The sequence below is a fragment of the Lutra lutra genome, chromosome 14 (assembly GCF_902655055.1).
Source record: "Lutra lutra chromosome 14, mLutLut1.2, whole genome shotgun sequence".
In the NCBI taxonomy this organism is placed as follows: Eukaryota; Metazoa; Chordata; class Mammalia; order Carnivora; family Mustelidae; genus Lutra; species Lutra lutra.
This window is the reverse complement of record NC_062291.1, coordinates 56,070,393-56,088,186: the sequence shown is the minus strand read 5'-3', so window position 1 is coordinate 56,088,186 and position 17,794 is coordinate 56,070,393. Positions and strand designations below refer to the sequence as shown.

General features: G+C 53.6%; 1 pseudogene; it reads right to left on the bottom strand.

Annotated features, from left to right (window-relative positions):
* Positions 1-13,897: 13,897 nt before the first annotated feature.
* On the bottom strand, positions 13,898-14,694 carry LOC125084254 (histo-blood group ABO system transferase-like; annotated as a pseudogene).
* Positions 14,695-17,794: the final 3,100 nt, after the last annotated feature.

The following is a 17,794-nucleotide window of genomic DNA, read 5'->3' as shown; positions in this document are numbered from 1 at the left end:
ACCCCAGGAGGATTCCCATCCAGGGAAAGGGGGCCCGCTGGAGGGCACTGAAACCGCCAGCCCCACTGGCCACAGGCCATTTGCACGGGATCACCTCTGGCGCTTCCTTACATGGTTGTCTTTGTTCCTGTGAGGACAGTGATTGGCCCACTGAGTACCGGTGCACTTCCAGAGGGGGACTAGAACACTTCCAGGGCCTGCTCGTGTGGGTCAGAGGACCCCCGCCCAGAGAAGCAGAGGATGTCCCTCTTCCTCCGGAGCTGGGGAAGGCAGCCACCATCTTGGGGCAGGACCTGAGCCAGGCGTGCGTTCTTTCTGAAGTCCCCGGGTTCAGTGGCCATTGCCGTGCCTGAGAAAGGCCCCCTCAGCCCGAGTCAGGAGGCTTGAGGGACTGTCTCCCATCCTGGCCCAGGATCATGACCTGAAATGATCCTGTCTTTGGGAGGATAGGTCTCCTTCAGGAGCCAGGGAGGGGACAGGCCCTTCTCCCCTCCCCAGGTCCAGGACGCCCAGGACCCTGCAAGAGCTCTTCATTTGAGGAGGAGTCATGGAGAGCGTGTGTCTCGTCAGACCAGCAAGTGAAAGAACCAAAACCCAACACTCAGGTTCTAACAGGAGCAGAATTTCAATGTCCTGTTTGGGGGGCAGCCACCTCCCCTCTTATATGGCCTTGGGGGACCCCAGGGAAAGTCTTCCTTGTTCTCGTGCCCTCAGAGGGAGGAGCTGGCCCTGTGTCCTGGGGTCCCCACCCTGTCCCACTGCTGAGGGAGAGTAACACACAGGACCTGGTGTCAGGAGTGTGGTCTCCCAGGGGCCTGGCGGCTGCATGGAACAACTGGATTGCTTTTGGGGGGGAGGGGTGCTCACTGGTGACGCTGCTCACCATCCCCCACTGCACTCTGCAGTCCAGGCTCTGTGCCCAGCTTAGGTCAATCACCAGCACCCCACATGCTCCTGCCATCGGAGTGATGCCACTCAGCATCACTGCATTGCACAGAGGTGGAGAGCGAGACCCAAAGAGGGGAGGCAAATGGCTCCAGTCACAGGACGGGTCAGCAGAGAGGCTGGAAGTCCAGCCCTCCTGAGCCCCCATTAGCCCAGCCAGAGACTCCCTGAGCCCAGAGCGAGCCCTCCCCTGCCTGCCCAGCCACACACTAGCCCCTGAGCCGGATGATGGACTGTTCTTCTTGGCTCTGAGGGTGTTGCTTGGCTCTGAGGGTGACTAGGAGGAGGAATACAGCTGGTGGGACAGGCTGTAGCTACAGGACTGAGTGACACATCTGAGCTAGCAGGGGCGACACTCTGGTCTCCCTCCCAGAGCCTGCCTGGGATCTGGAGTCTGGGTGCCCTAGGGGCTGGCACACAACAGGGTCTATGCTTACCAGGGAGCCATGAACCCCAGAGAGAGTCCACACTGCCCTCTCCCAGCTCCTGCCCCGCATCACTTTCCCCCCTGTGGGTCTCCAGGACCAGGAACCAGGGCCCATAGGGCTGACTCAGCGGCAGCTTGTAATGAGTTTGCAGCCCCTAGAGCAGCTGGATTTCCTGGGGCTGGAGGAAGGACTGGCTGCAGACAAGGACTGGTCTGGGAGAGATGCGGGCCTCGTGGAGGGTGCAGGATGGGGTAGGGTCCGAGTCCTGAGGCCACTGCTCGTGTCTAAAAAGGGCTGAAATCCCTGAATGCCCACGGGGTCCCTCATTACAGTAACAACACCCTCACACTCAGGCATCTTAGTGGTGGGCCCCTCCTCCCCAGCCTCCTTCCCACACTTCTGACTCCAGCCAGGGCTGCAGCCAAGGACAGGCTGGACCTCTGTCCCAGGGTCCTACCAGGAAGATGAGGAAGGAGGAGGAGAGGAGAAGGGGAGTGGGGTGGACTGCTCTTCTCCCTGCCCTAAGTTGGCCTCCACTGCTGCCTCCAGGTCCTCTGGCCCAGCTCTGCACTTAGCTGGACCCTGGGAGGCAGTTGGCATTCCCAGCCACCAGGGTGGGGGGTATTCAGTGGTCTTTATGTCCCCAGATGTCCAACCCACCTGGCCCTGCACCCTGAGGCTTGCTGCCAAGGATGGTTCCAGGCATGGTTCAGGGGCTAAACGGACTTTGGGGCCACAGAGCTCTTGGCAGTGTTGAGGACACACTGGGGACTGGTCAGGTGCGGAGCTATGGGTCTCGTGCACGTCTGCCATGGGACTGGGTCATGGTACAGGTGCTGTGTGCAGGTCCCCTGTGCACACCTGGCCCTCTCAGGAGGGAGACCTGTGTGCCTGGTGCACCTGTCCTCCACCTACCCCTGGAGGAGTGGCCAAGTTCAAGCATTTCTATGTCCAGCCCTCAGAGACATTTGGGAACCTAGGGTCAAGAGAGGCAGGGACTGGCCCAGGACAAATGAGGGGTACAGAGTCCAAGGAGTGGGGCTGCTCTCCACTCCTAGGCCAGCCCCAACCCTCCCATGAGGTTTGCTTTGGGGGTGAGAGCCCCTCAGATCCTCGGGAATAGCTACCCACCCCGTCCCATGTGGGGACATGACCTTGGGGCATCCCCAGACAAGTAGAGGCATGTGTACCTGCACACACACACACACACACACACACTGACTGCCCAGGTCGGGGTCGGAAGGGGTAGACACCCTGGGAGCAAGGTGAGTGACAAGGAGGAAAGAAGAAAGAGGTCAGAGACAGCTGGGCCATGGGGCAGGGGCATTAGGACCCCTGGCAAGAACCCAGATGCAGAGCATAGGGATGGGAGACAGGCCAGGCTGATGGTCAGGGGGTCCCCAAGGAGAGCCCAGGGGAGTTTCCAGGGCACTGGGGGAGGACAGGGTCTGGGGTCTGGGGTCCATCACCATCCTGGGCTACTGGAAGTAGGAAGAGATAATGCCCAAGTCCAGATGGGGCTACTGCATAAAAGGCCTCAGCTTACTTTTCTGCCAACTGGGCTGTAGGGATGGGGTGTCCCTAGGGTCCCACAGGCTTGTAGAAAAGTCTATTGGCCTTGGATCTTCATCCCTGATCCACTGTGCTCCCAGTCCTGGGAAAATGCTTTGTACTCCCTCGAGGTCTTTCTGAGCAGAGGATAGTCTGTGGGCTTGGGGGGCTGAGGACCTAGGTTTGCAGAACATGGCAGAGCACTGGACCACTGGTCTGGGGACCAAGGTTAGGACCCTCCTTGTTGCAGCCTCAGGGTCCCCATTTGTAAAAGGTTCCAGAGTCAGTGCTCTGGTCAGGGTGAGAGGCATTAAGAAGGAACCAAGCACCAGGACAGGAGAGGGAAACGGGGAAAAGGTGGGCTTCTGAGGTTTCTCACATCGCCTCCAGAGCCCCCAGGTCCTGCTCCTGGGGGAGACACAGAGACACATGAGAAGACAGAGACAGAGAATGAACACAGAGAGGGAACCAGGAGAATTTACAGACTTTCTTCAATCAGGTCGGAAACACCACCCCATCATTTTGCTCCATTCTATTCCTTAGAGCGCAGTCACACAGGCCACCCACCCTGGAGGGGAGAGAATTCCACAGGGATGTGTGACCAGGATTCAGGAATGCCAGGAACCACTGTGGAGACTGCCCAGCACATGGATGCAGATGAGGCCCTGGGCATAAACCTAATGGGAGCCCCTGGAAGTCTGTGTCGCGAGAGGACAAGGTCAGAATCAGTTTACTGCAATCTTCCCATGGGGGCTGGGAGACAGGCAGGAGGAAGGTGGCTTTGCCTGGACCCCAAAGCAGACCCAGACCCCTCTGAGTTATGTTCTATGCCCTTCCCAGCCCCACCACTCACCCTTGCATGCCACGTGCGTGTCCCAGCCTCCTGTGATAGCAAGAATGTATATAGAGGTCCTACCTCTGATGGTGTCCCTAGAACTAGAAGCCGGAAGACCCCACCGTGCAGATGGGGAGCCTGGGGAGGCCCTGAGAGGCACAGAGTCTGTTCAGGGTCACAGTCCTGGCCATGAGCAGGGGCCTGGTTTGAACCCGGCTCTGTCCTCACAGTGGGGATGTGGTCCCCACCCAGGCCTCATGGGGCCTGTGGGTAGGCCGTGTGGGTGTCACTGTATGGATGGGCCATGGGGTAGAGGGTGAGCATTGAGAAGCTGGGGGAGGGAGGCCCTCAGGGAGCTCTGGTGTGAGGAGTAAGTAGGGTAAGGGGTTCCCAGGAATGGTGACCTTACTTCCCTGACAACAGAGCCCAACAGAATTTGGAACCCAGGTAACCAGGCACCCACATTCCAAAGACAGCCCCCTGCCCAGCTCATTTTGTTGGAGATCCTCCAAAGATGAACATATTTGTGTGTTGCATCCCAAAGTCCAGAGGCTGCAGGCAGAGGAAAGCATATCCTGCAAACACTCCCTCGCTGGGAATGTCATATCAGGGCTCCCCAACATCTCTGGCCATTTGGCCGGAAGTACAGAAAGGTGACACCATGAGGCCAGAGCCAGCCCCCAGTCCCATATGCTCTGATCTGACCTGCGCATGTGTGTGTGTGTGTGTGTGTGTGTGTGTGTGTGTGTGTGTTTGTAAAGAAGGCTCATGTGGGGTATGTCCACCCCATTCAAGAGCAGGTTGACAAGGGGTCAGATACCCGGTGGGCAAGTCATGTTCACACCCCAGGTCAAGGCTGGCTGGGTGGGACAGTGTGTGGGGGGTTGCAAGCTTCTCGCCAGAGTTTATCCTGCGTCCTGAAGGTATGGGTCCCTGCCCCAGGTGTGGGGCTATGCACGCACAGGTCTGTGTGTGATCTGGGAGAGCAGGGGGACTGGGCAGGAGGACAGTGAGGATAGCCGGGCAGGACTGTGATGCATCCGGGCTGGCTACCGGCCCCTGTCTTTGCAAAACACCAAGGATGATGAAACAGGGAGGAGGTTGGAGGACACCTACTCCATCTCCCTGACACAGGGAGTGACTGCAGGGAGATCTCCAGGAGCAGGGACTGAGGGTGCCTGAGAAGGCCTCTGACATTACCCAGGCCACAGTCCCTCGTGGTACCACACTGGACTGTGGTCCAGAACCCAGATCCCATGGAGGCCGAGCCCAAGGGTGAGAAGGCCGGGGTTGGGTGTATGTGGGTATCTGGGGATGGGTCGGTGTTAGGCCCTACAGGCAGGAAACCCCAGAGGCTGGTGTGGGGCCAGAAGCAAGGACTGAACTCAGAGCACCCAGCGGGTGGACTATAGTTGGGGACAAGTGCTGGTGAGGGGTCCTTCCTGGCTGTAGCTTCTCTGGGAGGCCCTGGGCTGGGCTCTATCTCTGCAAAGGCACGTAAACATGTTCTTCGTCCCAGGATCTCCAACGAAATGAGCTGGGCAGGGGGCTGTCTCTGGAATGTGGGTCCTGGATACCTGGGTCTAGCTCTGAAGAGCCAGAGCAGGTCCCAACAGCTCCAGAGGAGGTGGTGGTGCCTGGAGAGACTTCAGCAGGAGACCAGGAGCCAGCAGGTGATCAGGCACCTGCCCACGGAGAGCCTGATGCTGTCCCAGAAGAGCTGGCACCTGCCCCTGCCCCAGCCCCTGCTCCCACCCCTGCTCCTGTTCCTGCCCCTGCCAGAGCCCCTCTCTCTTCTCCTGCCCCAGCCTGTGCTCCTGCTCTTGCATCTGTCCCGGCTCCTGTCCCTGCCGCTATCCCAACCCCTGCCCTACTCCTGCTCCTGCGGGGCTCCCAGAGCCACATCCAGAGCCCACAGCCCTGCTCCTTGTACAATTATTCCTTGTTCTGTCCCCCAAAACCTGACGGCCCGCAGGAATGTTTCATCCCCTATCTGCATATTCTTTCTCTCTGGTACCTGTTAACTGTTACTTTATCTTTCCATGTTTTGTATACTGTTTTTGTCTTATTTTTTTTAAGATTATTTATTTATTTATTTATTTATTTGACAGAGAGAGAGATCACAAGTAGACAGAGAGGCAAGCAGAGAGAGGTCGGGGGGAAGCAGGCTCCCTGCTGAGCAGAGAGCCCAATGCAGGACTCGATCCCAGGACCCTGAGATCATGACCTGAGCTGAAGGCAGCGGCTTAACCCACTGAGCCACCCAGGCTCCCCTGTTTATTGTTTTAAATAAAATTACTTGTTTTCACTTGAACAGGTCACGAGCGTTAGGTACATTGCCAACGCTGTGCCACCACACCATAGAACGTCGCTGCAGGGTATCTCCTGCCCCAAAGGAGACCCGGAGCCCAAAGCCCTCCCTGCCCCCCCCACCCCACCCCCACCCCCGCAGCCTGGCCTCTTGCAACTCCTAAGCTGCTTTCTCTCTCTGTTCCTTTACCTGTTTTGGATGTTTCTGTATATGGAATGACACAATATGTGTCTTTGTGTCTGCCCACCTATTTTCAAAGGGGACTCATTGTTTTTCTGTGTTTATGTGACATAGAATTTCCCTTATTCAATATTGAAAGCCCTGATGGATTACAGATGAGATGTAATCATAGAGGCCTCTTTAGGAATTATGAGCATAATCTTGGGTTTGAGACCCCTATTCCTGCTGGGACACCACAGGCTGACCCCAGACAGGACATGGCTGGTTGCTCCTGCGGCCCACACAGAAACCAGGGAAAAGCAGAAAGCTGGAAGACACACCACGGAGGGCAAACTCATCGCTCACAACCCCAGGCCAGAGAAAAGTTCCACCTGACTCTGCTCCAAACCAGGCTCCAAGTCACGGGGTGCCACAACGACAGAGACCAAATGTATGCAAGCCCAGGGGGGAGGATAGGCACATGGGGAGTAGGTGTCAGAGATGCAGGAGCTCCTGGGGAAGGACTCTGGCAAAGGAAACCCTATGGAGGCAGCGCTGGTCACCCTCAGAGCGGCAGGTGTCTGGTCTGGGGACCGGCAGCCCTGGGGAGAATGTGAACAACCAGAGGTCCAGTGCAGGTTCCCTGGAGAGAAGGGTGACAGGCACCCCTGTCTGGGAGAACAGTGAGCAGCACCCATCCCAGGCCACAGGTGTACCCATCACCTAGCAGTGCTTGGCCTCAGACTCAGCCCCAGAATCTCTGGCACGATTTTTCACAGATGTATTGTCAGGAGTGTTCAGCAGGGCGGTAGTGGAAAGAGCAGGGAATGGAAGAACGCTAATGCTCAAGGAGATGGATGGGACCCACGGTCCCAGTCCTCATGAGAGAATGTCCTGTAGCTACTGTCCCAGTGTCGTCTGGGCACAGGATCCGGGAAGCCCCTCCTGCCACCCTGCTCCTGGGAACATTCAGAATTGCTTGAGGAGGTGGAGAGGATCCAGGGTGACAGTAGGGCCAAGGAGAAGGAAAGTCAGTACTGGGAGGACAGATGGATGTGCCCTGAGCCACCATCCAAGGCCCAGGCTATGATGCCTTCAGACCTCACCCCAAATAATGGCTCCTGGTGTATGGACCGGACTTTGCTCTTTCACTCCCTGCTTCCCTACCTCATTTATTCACCGTCTCATTCATTACCCCCTCTCCCCTTCCCCTCCACCCCTCCCTTCCCTCCCCCACTCCATCACCCTCCCTACATCCCTCCCATCCCTCCTCCCTCCTTCCCCTCACTCCCTCCCTCTCATCCTCCCTCCCTCCTTCTCCTCTCTCCCTCTCATCCTCTCTCCCATCCTCCTGCCTTCCCTCCCATCCCCCCTCCCTCAATCTCATTCTCCCTTGCTCCCACCCTGCCATCCTCCTCCTCTCCCTTCCCTTTCTCCCTCAATTCCTCCCTCCCTCCCCATCCCTCCCTCCCTCCTTCCCTTCCCTTCTTCCTTTCCTTCATTCCCTCCCTCCCTCCTTACCCTCTGTCCCTCTTCCTCCCTCCCTCATGCCCTCCTTAATTCACCATAAGATCTGGGATCCCTGCTCTATACTGAGCACTGGGGCTTCATCAGTGAGCACCCCCCAACCCACGTGGTCATGTCCACTGTGGGAGGAGACAGGGGGCAGTTATCAGGGCTAGCAGTGGTGGTGAGCACCAGGAATCTGCTCCTGAAATCGGAGGCTGGTTGCACAAAGAAAAGAATGGAGACACCCATGCTTAGCACTTCCTCTAGAAAAATCTAGTCCTAAAAAGGGATGAAAAGTAAATATATCCTAGACTTCATGCAGTGTGAGTGCTAATGGCCCATATGCCTTGATTCCTAGAAGCAATAAAGAGTAGATCATCCAGTGTCGACTGGGGGTTTATGACACAACTTTTCTGACCAAATGACAGTGTTTCAGCCAACGTCTCCTCTGAGTTTTCCCTCTGAGTTTTCCCAAGGGTCTCTGTGATTCTCTGACTCTTCCATCGACCTCCTTGGGAAGCTCTGTCCTGCTGTCTTCTTTGTCTCCTGCCTCTTCTGAGACCTCTCTCTGGTCCCCCCTCCCCCCACCAGGGCCACTCTCACCAGGATTCTCCATGCCCTGTGGTTGGGTGCGCACATCCCACACTGGGGTCCATGAGCCCTTCATTTTGTGCAAGTTCTATGCTCTCCTCTGGGGTCACCTGGCATCTCCCTTGAAGCGGTCTGCATCTTCCTGCACTGGGTGGTCTCTGACAAGTTTGTGAGGCCAGCCTGTGCTCATGTCACAGGCATGGAAACGTGAGTCCAGAAGGTCCAGACGAACTGCTCCCAGTCCCAGCATGTGGAGCCTGGGCCGAGAGTGGTCCCAGAGCAGAGAAGGAGTTGGGCCCAGTGAGCCCCCAGGAGGAGAGTGAGCACCGTGGGGGCCTGGCGCTCAGGCCTGCTGGAAGACCACGTCCCACCTGCACTGGATCTGTCCCTAGGGCTGGAGGTCATCAGGGTAACCACCCTCCCAGGCTGCAGGATGACAGTGACTGGCAGGGGAGGGGCATGGCTGGTGCAGGAGAGAGCCCTCAGGTAGAGAGGAGGGGGCAGGTGCTCTTGCAGCAGCAGGTGCACTGGGGCGGACTGAGGGGGCATCAGCAGACAGCAATGTCTGCAGCCGGGGTCTCCACACAGGCCCCCTCCTGAGGCTCAGCACAAGCTTGTCTGGATGGCCTGTGTCCCCAGACACAAAGTCTGGCCTAGGATCTCCCCTCAAGCTCCTACTCCCAATCCTTTGTACTCAGCTCAAGTGCAAGAAATCGCCAATAGTTTAGGTGGTGTTGGGCGCTCACAGACGTGATTTTATGGCCCACGCTGTAATATTGCTGGCATTTTAAAGATCTCAGGGCTTTGATTCAAAAATGGTAGAATGCCAGAGACGCCAGACAGCTTTCTGGAAAGCTGCCTCTGTGCCTTGCAGCCCTCCCATCCCACCAGCTCTTTTCAGAACCCCTCCAGATCACAGACCCGTGGTCTTGGGTCCCCAGATGGCCCAGACGACGTGCCTTCAAAAAGCAATCCAGGTGGGGCAGCAGGACATACTGAAGATTCCAATAAATCCCCCTCCAGAAAGTGAGGGCACTGCCAGACAAGCTGTCTGAAAACAGCCAGGTCAGGGTTCCAGGAAGACACCAGAGGCACAGGAGTAACTGAGGAGCATCTGAAGGTCAGGTAGGGACAGTGGAACTCGGGTGGTTTTGCCTAGAGGCAGCTCCCATCCCCCTAAAACCTTAGTGTGATGGCTCTACTGGGGGAGGGGTGAGGGACTATGCCTCAGGACCTGTGGCTCCACCATCAGAGGTCACCAACTTGATCTGTGCACCGGTGGGGAAACGTGGCCACACCCCAAAGAATTTCTGGAAACAGGAACCGTCTCGGTGATCTGGGAGGTCAACCTTCCAGCTGCCTGAGGTGGGATTGAGCCACAGACCCACACACTAGCCAGAAATGGAAGGACAACCAGTTCTTCATTCCAAGTTTCTGAGTCACCGGTTTGTTCCTATGATTAGTGTGCTTTGTAAAGACTTGAAAATGTTCTCTTCATGTTCTCTGCTGGAGAGGTTCTTGAAAAATCTCTGGTTTATAGGTAAAATCATCCAGAATTGACCTTGGTTGGCACAACCATGTTGGGGAAAGTATGGAGTTTCCCCCAAATACTAAAAATAGAACATCTGTATGATCCCACTACTGGGTAGACATTTGCAAGAAATGAAGTCAGTTTCTCGAAGTAAGATCTGCACACTCTCACCCAATCTCCCCTAGACGGGGCAGCCACCTCCCTGGACAAGGGGCTGCCCCAGGGCTGGGCGGTCTCCACAGCAGCGCATTCAATGTCCTGGATACTAGGAAGAGATGGAGTTCAGCACCAGGCCAATGAGGTCAGGACACACTATCCCAAATATGGAACCTTGGCAATTTAAATATAGAAACTGAAAGAACTTTCCATAGAGCAGAAGCAGGAAGTTCCCTCTGATCCCCAGCTGTCATCCCTTCTTCCCTGAAGCAGGTCAGAATACTCCCATGTGGCACTTTCTCTCCCCAGACCGCAGGGAGGACACACTTATCACCAGAGTCAAGGAATTTAGGGCCACAAAGGCTGGAGGAACAAACCTGGTTAAACTAACTTTTATCTTCCTAGTTACTTTTTTACCATTTACCATTCCTAGCTCAAACCCCTGTATCTCTCAGTTCTTCACACATTGATTGCTTCTTTGCTTAAAACGTAGAACTGTCTGCTCCAATCACCTCTGCTGGTCTCCAGGTTCTTGTGACGCTCCCACCAAAAAAAATCAATACACTTCGCCAGCTTTCCTCCTGTTCATCTGTCTTTGTCAATTTCTAGACCCAGCCAGGGACCTTAAGAGGAGTTGAAAACTTTCCTCTCTGGGCGGGGCGGGGGGTGGGGGCAGGTGGAGTCAGGAAAAACAGGAAAATCCATCCCATCTTCCTGACCTTGGTTAAAACCACCCTCTGCTGGGAAGCAGCACAGGGCTGTGCAAGGCTGGGGGACCCAGGAAGAGGCAGGTGGAACATGTAGGAAGCTACCTGACCCCCAGCTGGGGGATTTGGCCCCACTGACAAGTCCAGGGTGTGATGGTGAATATTATAACGGAAGCATCCTGGATATCAAACCTTCCCCACCCCCGGCTTCATTATTGCTGCTCGTTGTGGTTGCTCCTGTTGGCTTGGTGACTTTTTTGAACTTTTTCAAGTCTGTGTCCTTTGCTGTGTGTGGCCACTGAATCCCTGTGCTGTTCACTGAGTGGCCAGCCAGTGGCTGGGCAGTGAGGTCGCCAGTGTTTCTGAGCTATGGCTACAGATTGGAGGGCCCCACAACCTCCTTCTCAGGTTCAAATAGTCTGCTTGAGTGGCTCATGGAACTCAGAGAAACACGTTACTTACTAGATAACCAGTTCATTAAAAGGACAGAACTCAGGACCAGGCAGCTGGAAGTGATGATCAGAGAAAGGTGTGTAGCAGAGGCTCGGAGTTTCCCTGCTCTCAGAGTGAACGAGACCTTTACCCACCTCCACTCTGACCTTTGTCTGTACTTCCTAACTGATGACAGCTCTCCTTTGGGCTCATCTGTTAACCCAAGTCAAAGACCCAGCGGGCACCAAAACGACCCTTCAAGCAATAACCAGTGCCTGACACCAGCAAGACCCGACATGATGGACCCCAAGACAATGATTGACCAGAACTTCACTGACCTCTGCACCTGCCCACCAACCTTTGTCCTAGATTTTCCTCATATAAAAGCCCAGGAGTGTTTTCAACACCTTGAGACCATGCCAGTCCTCTGCCTTCCGGTGTCGGCTGCGCTGAAATACATTCCTTTCCTGTGTCACCACCACTCATCTCCCGGCCTTTGGATCTGGGACACTGTGAATAGTGCAAGGAAACAAGTCAAATACCAGTTCTTCCCCTCCCCACGGTTCACTGCCGCTGCTCCTCCCCCTGCAGTTCTGCTCTTGACTTAGTGACATTTCTGAACTGACTTTGTCAAATCTGTATCCCTTGTGTGTGGCCACAGAAGTGTCTGGTCTGTGAATGTAGTGGTCAACTGTCCACTGGGTGAGATTTCCTTAAATATCTGGAAACTACCCTCCTTCTGGAAAAAAACAAAACCAAAAACAAAAAACCCAACTTCCAGTCTTTGCAGATGGGGAGAAGGGCTCTGGGTGTGGGGGTGTCGGGATACACCTTCAGCCCCAGCCAGGCCTCTTAGCACTCTGCCTTGGCCTTCACTTCCTACTTGCCAAGTCTGACAATCACCAGAGGGCAGAACCTAGGGCCATCTCAGGTCGGCCCTGAGCAGGTACCCAGCCCATGCATGCAGTATCCCAGGGGCTGGGGAATAGGTCAGAGCTTCTAGGCCCTTCTTCCCTAAAGTTCCCCATCACTCAGCCTTTCTTCCAGTGATTCTGCTAGGTTTCTGTTTGACCCAAGTCTTATCCATTGCCCTAAGCAGCAGAGACTCATATATGCCTTTAAATGGTTTGGACATCGAATGTCCTCCAGTAGCCACCTCACTACTGGGAGAGTTGGTGGAAAGCAACAAGTCACAGAGGAATCCAAGGGTCTGGACTTGGTGTTTCCCTCTCCTGAGATGAGGACTTCTTTGAGAGGAGCAGGTGGCCATCTGGTGAGGGCGGGGGTACAGGCACCTGATGTGGACAGGACAGATGGGGTAGGTGAGGCCGAGACCCTCAGGGTATGTTCCTGGCATCTGGGCTGAACTGGAGTTCAAAGCAGCAGATTGGCTGGGATCATCTTCCCTCCTTGGCTAAGGAGGAAAATGAGGGCAGCAGAGACTGAGGAGGATCATAATAGACACATAAAAAATTGCTCAACATCCCTCGACATGAGGGAAATACAAATCAAAACTATAATGAGATGTTACCTTACACCAGTTAGAATGGCTAAAATTAACAAGACAGGAAACAAGTGTTGGTGAGGTTGTGGAGAAAAGGGAACCTTTTTACACTGTTGGTGGGAATGCAAGCTGGTGTAGTCATTCTGGAAAACAGTATGGAGGTTCCTCAAGAAGTTGAAAATAGAGCTACCCTACGACCCAGCAACTGAACTCTTGAGTTTTTACCCCTATGATACAGATGTAGTGAAAAGAAGGGCCACCTGCACCCCAGTATTCATAGCAGCAGTGCCCACAATAGTCAAATTGTGGAAAGAGCCTAGATGTCCTTCGACAGATGAATGGATAAAGATGTGGTCCATATATACAAGAGAATATTCCTCAGCCATCAGAAAGAATGAATACCCACCATTTGCATCGACATGGATGGGACTGGAGAGGATTATGCTGAGTGAAATAAGTCAAGCAGAGAAAAACAATTATATGGTTTCACTCATACGTGGAACAAGGAATAGAGGAGGACCACAGGGGAAGGGAGGGAAACTGAATGGGAAGAAATCAGAGAGGGAGACAAACCATGAGAGACTCTGGACTCCGGGAACCAAACTGAGGGTGACAGAAGGGAGGGGGTGGGGGGATGGGGTAGCTGGGTGACAAGTATTAAGGAGGGCACGTGTTGTGATGAGCACTGGGTGTTACAGGCAACTAATGAATCACCGAACACTACATTAAAATCTACTGATGTACTATATGTTAGCTAATGAATTTAAATTTTAAAAATTAACAAATAAAAAATAAAACCAAGGCAGAAACCGTACATAACTCAGAGGGCTCCATGCTCCTGGAGGCTGAGCTAGCAGCCACAGCCAAGGCCTCTGGGCGGTCAGGGGACTGAAGGTCTGAGAGGTGGCTTGGTGCTCCCCTGCCCCTGAAGCCCTGTGGCCATGGCAAGGTGCAGGGACTGGGAGGGAAGACCCGACCAGAGGTCATCCTGGCTCCACAGCCGCTGTGCGACCACTCCCAGCCCCACCAGGCAGTGTCTGTCTAGAACCAGGAAGAAAACCTTTTCCCTTGATTGTTCTTTTTAAAGATGGTTGCTCAGCATTGACACAGAAAAACATCTGACATAAAACTGGAGCCGTTCACAGCCAGAAGTTATCCAAATGTAGTGTCCACAAAAAGAGGACCTTGTGTCCCCAGGCAGGCCTCCAGTGTGCTGGTGCAGCTGGGGTCCCTGGACATGCCTGTGTGGGCAGGGCTGGGTTCCAGGGTCTCCCTCAAGAGGACAGAAGTAGGAATCTGCTCTGACAGCTCTGCTCAGGACAGCAACCCCTTATGGAGATGGGGACAGCCCCTCATGAGTCCCAGATGTTCTGGGGTTTCTTGGGCACAGGCTGAATCTCAGCTTCTTCATGAAGGTGGGGGAGGGCAGCCCAGCCACCATGGGTCCCACAGGTCCTCCAGGGGACAGCCCAGCCGCCGTGGGTCCCACAGGTCCTCTGGGGATAGCACATTGGTGGGATTGTGGTCCAGCAGGTACCTGTTCAAGTGGTTCTCAACACACCACACAATCTCGATCCCATTGGCCAGGTCAACCCCCAACACCTGGTGACAGGCCAAGGTCAGTCAGTAAACCTCCACCACCAACTCCCCCAAAAAAGCCCCATGTAGTAAACATCACCCTGGTCGCTGGGGATATGGGCCTGAGATTGTGGCTGGTGATGGTAGCTGAAGTCTTCATGGGACACCTGGTAGAAAATGGGGTGCAGGGTGCCAAAGAGGGGGGACAGGATCTCCATGCCCACATAGTCACAGAACATCGTGTCCACATCTGCACACATCAGGTCATCCACCTCTCAGAGGAAGCATTGCTCACAGAAGCAGCTGACCATCGCCATGCACCACATGGACACATCCTGCCAGTGCAGGGCACCAGGGACCTCGAGGACCACCACCCTCCAGCCCTCCCAGGGGGGCACATGGGCCCAGCAGCCCGCTGGTTGGTGATTACCTAGTAAGTGACCCTGTGTCCCACCATGATGGGCTACTCTGCCCTCTCAGGAACAGCTCTAGTAAGACCACCTACCTACAGGGACAAGGGACAAGACAGGAGGAGGGTCACTGTCAGAGGCTGGCAGCAGGACCCCAGAGCTGGGGGCCATGGACGTGTACACCTTCCTCAAGGGGGCAGGCCTTGGGCTGGTTTAAACAACAGCCACACTCCCAGCCTGTCCTGAGCAAGTCTGCCGGTGGGGCTCTCTACCCTCTGCTTCCAGAGATGGGGGCCATCAGCACCCCATCATACAAAGGGGAGCCTGAAGCTTCAGAGGCAGGAAACCAACCCCACAGTCAGCATGCTGGAACCAGGAACATTCCGCCTATGCTGAGCTCCCAGGCAAACCATGCAAGTGCCCTCTCCTGGCCGGCCCCCTGCAGGTCCTCTCCCCACCTGCCAGGAGTGGTGCACCTTTGGGCACAGCCCTCCTTTCTGTGGCCTACAGACTGGCTAGAATCAGCAGGGCTGGCCTCCTGCCCCACTTTGCTTTGAGGGGGCTGTCGCTGGCCCCCACAGAGCTGTCTCCACCCCCACAAGGTCCTCCTTGAAGGCTACTGGGCTTTTTGCTGACAAGGTCCATCAGTCAACCACTGCTATTCCTAGGAGAGGTCACCCTCGAACTCCCCCAGATCAGAAATCAGATCCAGCCCATGGGCAGGGAAGGGGAAAGAGGACCGCTAAAAGAAGAAGGGGCTTGCTTAGGCCCCAGCCGTGAATCCAAGAGTGGAAGCTTCCAGGTCCAGGTCTACATCTCCCCAGCCCCAAGAAGTTGGAAGTCTTGTCTCGCTGTACCTGTGGGGACAGCAGCTCCGCCATTGTCAGCAAGGGTGGTGAGCCCTCTGAGACTGATTTTTTAAAGGTTTTATTTATTTATTTGACAGAGAGAGAGACAGCTAGAGAGAGATATAAGCAGGGGGAGTAGGAGAGGGAGAAGCATGCTCCCCGATGAGCAGGGAGCCCAACATGGCGGGGTTTGATCCCAGGACCCTGGGATCACTACCTGAGCTGAAGGCAGATGCTTAACTGAGCCACCTAGGCGCCCTGAGACTGATTTTTTCACACAGGCCCTAAGGCTACTTCCCTGTGCCTGCCCCATACCTGGCAGCTTAGTAAATTGCTCACACAGAGAAAGTGGGCACCGTATTTACATAGGAGACAAGGCCACACATAGCTGGCAGAAACGAGTCAGGTCACCGGGGTGGGGGGGCTAGTCCAGGTCCAGCCAACAGGGGAACAAGCCAGACGTGAAGCAGCGGGAGAGAAGAATGTTCCTGGCAGAGGGCAGGGAGAATGTAAAGGCCTGGAGCCAGGCCCAAGTCATATGTGGGACAACGACACACCTGGAAGGCCCACAGGGGTGGGGGGATATGGTGGGAGAGGTAAGGCTGGAGAGGATCGGCAGCTGGGGAGTTGATCACAGAGAGGCTCAAAAGGTTATATTCTGAAAAGATCACTCTGCTGGTTACCAGAGAAAAACGGGCTCTCTACAGTGGAGGGCAGGGAGACCCCAACCCTAAGCCCTAACCCTCACCCCACACTAAACCTAATCAAACATCATGCTCAATTTTGAGGACTGACAGGACTATTTTGAGGACAACTCTGAAGTCGCAAACAAGTCCATCATTCTGGCTTTCACTCCTCGCTCAGTATTGTACTGAAAGTTCTACCTAGAACAATAAGGCAAGAAATAAGAAATCCACATGTGAAAGGAAAGAGTAGAACTAGATCTATTCAGAGACCAGAGATGGCACCATCTTATATAGAGAGCTTCCTAAAGAATCAACAAAAAATGATTATAGCCAGTTCCCTAATTCCACAAAGTTACAGGACAAAATATCAATACACAAAAATCTCTCTTATTTGTAGACATTAGCAATGAATCATCCAAAAAGGAATTTAAGAAAACAATTCCATTTTAGGGAACATCAACATTGACAAAATACTTAGGAATAGATGTAATTAAGGTGTACATCTTGTACACTGAAAATTACAAAACATTGCTGAAAGAAAGTAAGGGAAACCTAAATAAATCTGAGGACACCCCATGGTGATGAAAAGACATACCACTGATAAGATGGCAACAGTACACAAAGCAATGTGGAAATTCAATGTGTTCCCAAGAAATTTCACAAAGGCCTTTGGGAAGAAATACACAAGCTAATCATAACAGTCATGTGGAATTTTAAGGAACCGCAAGATAGACAAAATCATCTTGAAAAAGAAAATCAAAGGTAAAAGGTCATACTTCCAAAGTTCAAATCTTAATACAAAGCAACAGTAAATAAAACATTGTGATACTGAAGTATAGGTATGCATACACCTTGAAACAAATAATACATTATATGTTAATTAATTGAATTTAAATTTAAAAAATTTTTTTAAGATTCTATTTATTTGACAGAGAGAGAGATCACAACAAAGCAGAGAGGCAGGCAAAGAGAGAGGGGGAAGCAGGCTCCCTGCTGAGCAGAGAGCCCAATGCGGCGCTCAATCCCAGGACCTGAGATCATGACCTGAGCCGAAGGTAGAGGCTTAATCCACTGAGGAACCCAGGCACCCCAAATTTTTAAAAAATTTTTAAATAAATAAAACAATTTTTTTTAAAAGTATGCATACAGAGCAGTGGGATCTGAGAGCTCAGAAATAAACCCCTTCATCTACAGTCCACTGAATTTTGACAAGGGTGGACAACATTACACTGGGGGGACAAAATGGTCTTTTCAACAAAGTGTGCTAGACAATCAGCTATCCATGTACAGAGGAATGGAACTGGACCCTTACTTTACACCACATATAAACATTAACTCAAAATAAGTTAAAGCCTTAAATGTAAGAGGTAAAATTATAAACTCTAGAAGAAACAAATGGGGATAAATCTTCATAACCCTGGATTTAGCAATGCTTTTAGATCTGACAGCAAGCATAAGAAGGGAAAGAAAAAAATAGATAATATCCTCAAAATTAAAAATCTGTCCCAAGGGGCGCCTGGGTGGCTCAGTGGGTTAAAGCCTCTGCCTTTGGCTCAGGTCATGATCTCGGGGTCCTGGGATCAAGTCCCGCATCGGGCTCTCTGCTTAGCAGG